General features: G+C 44.6%; 1 long non-coding RNA gene across 1 annotated transcript; it reads right to left on the reverse strand.

Annotated features, from left to right (window-relative positions):
* Positions 1-2,410: 2,410 nt before the first annotated feature.
* LOC130541004 (uncharacterized) lies at positions 2,411-6,231 on the reverse strand. Its single transcript, XR_008955049.2, has 4 exons — positions 3,818-6,231; positions 3,390-3,557; positions 2,615-2,825; positions 2,411-2,528 (listed from the first exon to the last, which is right to left on the reverse strand). It is a non-coding gene; the product is annotated as an uncharacterized LOC130541004 (long non-coding RNA).
* Positions 6,232-6,973: the final 742 nt, after the last annotated feature.

Genomic DNA, 6,973 nt, shown 5'->3' on the forward strand with positions numbered 1-6,973 from the left:
TGCAAAGGACATGTTCTCATTCCTTTTTATGGCTGCATAGTATTCCATGGTGTATATGTACCACATTTTCTTTATCCAGTCTATCATTGATGGGCATTTGGGTTGGTTCCATGTCTTTGCTATTGTGAATAGCACTACAATGAACATACGTGTGCATGTATCTTTGTAAAATAATGATTTATATTCCTTTGGGTTTCTACCCAGTCATGGGATTTCTGGGTCAAATGGTATTCCTGGTCATTTGTTTTATCTGAATTCTTTCCTCAGGAAAATAGTCCTAGACCCCTCAAAAAGTATGAAAGAACTGAAACTCACCAGATCACCACGTCCAGACAAGGAGATGCCAGACCCCTCACTCATCATGATTGCCTCCTCACCATTCCCCAGTTCCTATTTTCCAACACTTGTTACATTTCTTCCCTGCTGCATAAGCCCTTAATTTTAGACAGCCAGGGAGAGGAATTTGAGACTGACCTCCCATCTCCATGGCTGCAACACCCGATTAAAGCCTTCTCCCTTGGCAATAATTGTTTTCTCAGTAATTGGCTTTCTATGTGGTGAGAAGCAGGGCCTAGACAGAACCCCTGGTGTTTCGGTAACAGCATGTTAGCATGAGGAACTCCATTTTGATTTTTAGTCTGGTCTGTTGAAGCCTAGTGCAGAAGCTTAGTCGAAAACAATAGCCTCCTGTAACTTTTATTTAACACATCTATAAAATGGAACTCTGTGAATTCTTAAAATCAAACCAAAAAAAGTCTGAAAACCATCAAGGACAGAGAAAATGTTTACAATATGTTAAGGGGGAGGAAGAAAAAGGACAGGATATAAAAACTATATGTATAGTTGAATCCCAATTTTGAAAAAATAATAAGACATCTAAATGCCCACAGGCCTGTAAAGAAATGCATAAAAAATTTAACAAGGTTTATCTCTAGATAGCGGGATTACAGGCAGTTTTTATTTTCTGCTTGAAACTTCCCTGTATTTCTGAATGTTCAAAAATAAATTTGTATTACTCCTATATTCAAAAAGCAATGTTTTGCTTTTGTTCTTTACAGGCTCTGAACCCCCACAGCTCTTGCTGTCAGAATGACTTACCGCAAACTGCACATGACCCCCCAGCTCTGCAAGAACTCGTTCTGGCTTCTGCTCCTGGCTCAGCCTCCTGAAGCCCAGGAATCAAGGCTTCTCCTCCCTTGCTCCTCACCCAAGGTCTATGGGCTTAGCTCTTCTTCTTGTTCTTTAGATTTAAGGGGTACATGTGCAGATTTGTTACAGGGATATATTGTGTGATGCTGAGGATTGGGGTACAAGTGATTCTGTCTCCAAGGTAGTGAGCATAGCACTGAATAGGTATTTTTTCAGCCTTTACTCCCTCCCTCCCCTCTAGTAATCCTCAGTTGTCTGCTTTCCATCTTTGTGTCCATGAGTACCCAATGTTCGGCTCCCACTTATGAGTGAGAACATATGACATTTGCTTTTCTGTTTCTGTGTTAATTTACCTAGAATAATGGCCTCCACCTGCATCCATGTTGCTGCAAAGGACAGGATTTCATTCTTTTTTGTGACTGTGTAGTATTTCATGGTGTAAATGTGCCACATTTTCTTCATCCAATCCACTGTGGATGAGCACCTGGGATGGTTCCATGTCACTGCTATTGTGAATAGCACTGCAGTGAACATACATGAGCAGGTTCCTCTTTTTAATTCAGTTCCTTATTTTTGATGTTTGCCCTCAATTGCCCACACTCTGGCCACCTAGCTCATACCAACAAGCCCCAGACAAGGTGTCTTGTTTCTGAGGAATTAGAGGGCAGGAATAGGGAAAGGAAGAAAGAGGAAGTAAAAGGTGTAAGAAAGTCTCCTTGGTCATGATAGAAAGCTGTAGACCCAGCTTGGGCGTGCGTTTCATTCACAGGGATTTCTTTTTAGGGGGTTATATATCCAGCTTTATTTTTTATTATAATCTTTTTTATTTGTATGAATGGATGGGGTGCGAGTACAATCATGTTACATGCATAGATTGTGCAGTGGTGAAGTCAGGGCTTTAGAGCATCCATCCTCTAAATAACATGCATAGTACCCAATGAGTAATTTCTCATCATCCACCTCCCGTCCACCCCACCCCCCTTCTGAGTCTCCATCGTCTACCATTCCACGCTCTACATCCACGTGTACACATTATTTAGCTCCCGCATATCAGTGAGAACACGCAATATCTGTTTTTCTGTTTCTGGACTGTTTCACTTAAGGTGATGACCTCCAGTTCCATCCATATTGCTGCAAAAGACATGATTTTTTTATGGCTTAATAGTATTCCATTGTGTATATGTACCATATTTTTTCCACCCATTTGTTGATGAACACTTAGGTTAAGCAGTACTACAATAAACATACAAATGCAGGTATCTTTTTTGTATAATGATTTCATTTTACAGAAATTTCTTGATAATTAGTTGTCATAAGAGTGAGGGATGGGGTGATACTGTGGCCTGCAGTTCCATCTGTGAGCCTCTGCCTTGGGTGGCCTGAAAAAGATGAGGATTTTCAGGCCAGGCGTGGTGGCTCACAACTGTAATCCCAGCACTTTGGGAGGCCAGGGCAGGTGGATTACCTGAGGTCAGGAGTTCAAGACCATCCTGGCCAACATGGTAAAACCTCATCTCTACTAAAAATACAAAAATTAGCCAGGTGTGGTGGCAGGCACCTGTAAACCCAGCTACTCGGGAGGTCAAGGTGGGAGAATCACTTGAACCCAGGAGGTGGAGGTTGCAATGAGCTGAGATCACGCCACTGCACTCCAACCTAGGAGACAGAGTGAGACTCTGTCAAAAAAATAATAATAATAAAATAAGAAGGAGGAGGAGAAGGAGGAGAAGAAGAAGACAGGGATTTTCTTCTTTCCATTGGGATCTCAGCTCCCAGGTGGCCTGATGATCACATCACCAAACCAAACGTAATTCCAGCAATGGACAGAGATACAGAATTCTGTTCCGATACTACAGTAAAATGAGCTATGTTGGACTTAGGGTCATTGTCTCATACAATACTTTCCCAACAGGCTGGCAAGGGAACAGTGGCTTTTTCCTGGTTTTACTTCGCACACTACCTTGGATCCTACCCCTGAGTACCCTATGAATTTGCCATTTTGTTTGGTCCTGAAGTGTGTACTTTCCCCATCCTGTCAGTTTCCTGGGAAGACTGTCAGTGCCCCTGATGCCCTGCCCCTCCCTCACAATTTTCCTGCCATTCTCCCACCCTGGCCAGCAGTGGGAGCATGCCCCAAGCAGCAGGGGGGTCGTCCCACCATCATAGCTATTGCTGGCCTGAGATGACAGATGCCATTGTGGAAGGGACAGAAGAGCTTCCATCTAACCGCTCCTACTGACCTCACCATCAGTGATGCAGATGTACTTGTCACATCATAAACACTTGGCACCCATTGGCTCTTCCCCGAATGGCTATCAGAATTGCAGTTTCAGCCACCAGCAGCTCTCCGATGGGCACAGGCTCCACTTATGGCTGGTTTGGAATGGCAAATCCATCACTCTCTTTGCCTGTAAAATGCCAAGGAGACTGATCTAAGCAGGGGGTTCCCATCCATGGCCTGCTCTAGGCCTGAAGGAACACAGATGGCATTTGCAGGAAGATGACATCTCACCATCCCCATCTGAGCAAAGCCTGCCCATCAAACAACCAAAGGATAGCTAGTCCCCTGCACAGTGTAAAGTGACTTGCAGTGATCCTCTTCCCCAAGGCCAGCCCCAGCTCTCAGACCTCCAGTCCCAACAAGTCTTTTTTTGCAGAGGAGGCTCACCCTGGAACATGGCTCTCCCAAGGGGAGACAGGAACGGATGTTGACTTCATCCCAGCAGCTTCTGACACAACGCCACTATCTTTCAACTTTCTCCACCAACCGGGTCAGGCTGTTGATTGGCCTCGACTGCAGTTAGCCTGACACGGCTAGCAGCCTCAAAACAAATTAAACGAGGCAGGGATGCCGTGCAGTGATCGTTCCATTATGTCCCCTCTGCTTCCACACGTGACTCACACTATCACTTTTAGAAGGTGAAGCATCTTATTGAATCAACACCTAATCTGCACACAGTGTCACGGAGGAGGGGCGAGGGGACAGCGGGAGCATTTTCTCTGATCCTTTTCTTTCCTGAAGACTTCGCTGGAGACAGGCTGGGTGGGGGCGAGGATGAATTGTGAGGAACCCTGACCCTGTTTCAGGTAAGCTTCTGATTTACTGTTCATTGTGCTTTCTAACGAATAATTTTTATATAATAATGCCACCAGTAAGCACCAAACCCTTCTTCTTGGGAATGCAATTAAGGGAAAAATTAGCAATAAATTGTTTTCAGTACTTAACCCAGCTCCAAATTTATGGCTGCTGAAATTTATTGTTTCAGGGGCCTGAAAAATGGCAATTAATTTTATCCCATTTCCTGCCATTCACCCTCAAAACTGAAATATAAATAAGGAGCTGTTCTCGGCCTCAGGTTTTCCTGCCTGTTAGAACCCTCAAAACTACAGCTCTCCAGACAGCTACCTCTGAAGGCTCCTGAAGCTTAGAAACAGAGAGGAAAACACCCCTTTATCTGCACGTGTCTCCACCACTGCAATTGCTGGAAGCTCCACGAGTGCCCTCGGTGCACAGATGTGCTTTACAACAGAGTGACTGTAAATGAGAAAACACTAAGTTAGGCTCTGACGGCCAATGCTGGATGTATCCGTTTGCCCTATAAATAAGCACTGATCACCTCCATTTTATTGAACTCATTTTCCACGCAAGCAAAGACCACAAGATTCTTCTGCACATTTTCTCTTTACACCCTCTAGTACTGCCGCTACTGTCAGCTCCGACAGATTTATAGCCCATTCATTCATGGGAACAAAAACCCTGCCACGGCTGGTCATGGGACACGCAATAGCAGTTAGTTCAAAAGATAACAGCTGCAATACCTCACCTCTCCATTCAGCACTACAGAGCCAGCACTACTTCGGAGGTAATAAATGCTTCTTGTTAGTGTGCTTTGAGTCATAATCCTGGAATAACTGTGGTCGGCCTTACCCCGGGCCCCGCCCCTAGGGAAACCGCTTTCTGCCACTCCCCAACACCCACCCCGCACCTTCACTCCAGCCCCTTTCTGCCAGAAAAGAGGGGAGTGGGGGGTTGAAGGCAGCCCACTGTGTAACCAAAAAGTGGACCCTGTCTCCTTTTTCCAGTCCACCCAACACAAGCTGGGTTGCTGAACCTTTGCAACTCAAGCACTTAGGCAACGCTGAAAAGCCGAGCTTCCTCGTAGTAAGTGGCAATGTGGGTATATACATTCTCCTTGCAAACTGATCAGAAACAGAGCTCAGGCATGAGCCCTGTCCCGACAAGAAGAGGCAGCTGGTCTGACTAGTCCACCACCATCCTCAGAGCCTGGACACACACAACAAGCATGTATTAAAAGAATCCATGGATTTTTTTTTTTTTAAGTAGTGAATGACCTGGGGAGGAATAGAGGATCGGTTCCACCCCGCTCACTCAGAGCAGGAAAAGGTTTAATGCAAGAAGCAATACAGTGGTGAAGCGTTCTGCCTCATTTTGAAGTCGGCCTTTCCCACCCACAGGCCTCAGTTTACTCATCTTAAAATGGGGATGTTAACTGTACCGATTCTACCAACAAATCAGGGATTTGTTGCTAGAATTAAACATAAAAAGTAAATACCTTTAAAAATTTATCACAATGCTAACCAAGTAGTATGTGTTATCAAATAAATTAATTAGTTTCGTTGGAGAAATCAGATATGCACACAAGAAACTTAAAGGAAGATCACTAGAAGACAAGGTCATTGACGATCAAACTTTAGGGAAATGCCTTCCATTTTTGAAACCCTCCAACAAGACACAGACACCTGCCCCCACCTCTACCTCCACCAGCGCTCTGTGGCCTATATTTTGCAGAGATGTGTTATTGTCACTGTTAGTCTGATGTCCCGACAATTAAACTGCAAAGAGAAAAAGGCCAGTCATGCAGAAATCCAACAGCCTTGCCTCTGGGATCCGCCCACCCTAGCTATGGGTCCAGGTGGGAGATGGGGCATGGAGATATGGCTGGCCCAGGTCAGGCAGTTGAAATGGAAGTTGAGAGCCTCCAGGCTCCAGAAGGCACCAGAGAGAGAAGCAAAGTCAAACTCCCCATGAAGACACACAGTTCAGTGGGGAAAGAGTAGACTGTGAAACGCATAGAAAATGACACTGGGCATTAGTTGCTATCAGTACATTCCTCCCTAATCAATCAGCTTTTATTGTGACGCCTCTAGCTCGGCTCATAAGGCCTCAGCTCATAAGGCCGGAAAGCCGCTTCGGCAGCAGTTTAAAATGTTTCCAGTTTAATAATCCCTGCTAATTGAAAGCAGCTCAGAAAAGCGGGGAAGATGGGGGTTGGAAGCAAACCAGCACCGTTTATGGCAACAGTGCTGTTCCTAGGGGAAACAAAATAACCTTTGATGCTGCAGGGGGAACCTGCCTCCCCGTCCCCAAACAAACTAATTCCCACAACTGTCTTCTTTGGCACGAGAGCTGTTTCTTCTTACGTTTTAATTGTATAATGTTATAGCAGCCGAATTGCTGTGAAACCTGTTTTTAATCTGTGGAAAGTTAACCACCCCCTGCTGCAAAAACTGGATTATTTTTTCTTCAACAGAGAATTACATTCATTTTTATAATTGTTCTTTCCTTTCAAATCACCTAATATGACAAATGCTGGACAACCTTACAGCTCATCTGCTGAAGAGTGTCTTTATGAGTTGAGGCTTCAATGCTTTCATGGAGAAATTGCCTGATTTAAGTAAATCATGTCACTTTCACCCTTGCAATCGTATTTGTTTCAGACGTCTGCTGACCTAACCTGCAGAGCAAAAACAAAACACATTTACATTTCTAGGCTGAGATATTTAGTTCAAACGATGTACAAAT

This window comes from Pan paniscus, chromosome 20 (genome assembly GCF_029289425.2).
Source record: "Pan paniscus chromosome 20, NHGRI_mPanPan1-v2.0_pri, whole genome shotgun sequence".
In the NCBI taxonomy this organism is placed as follows: domain Eukaryota; kingdom Metazoa; phylum Chordata; class Mammalia; order Primates; family Hominidae; genus Pan; species Pan paniscus.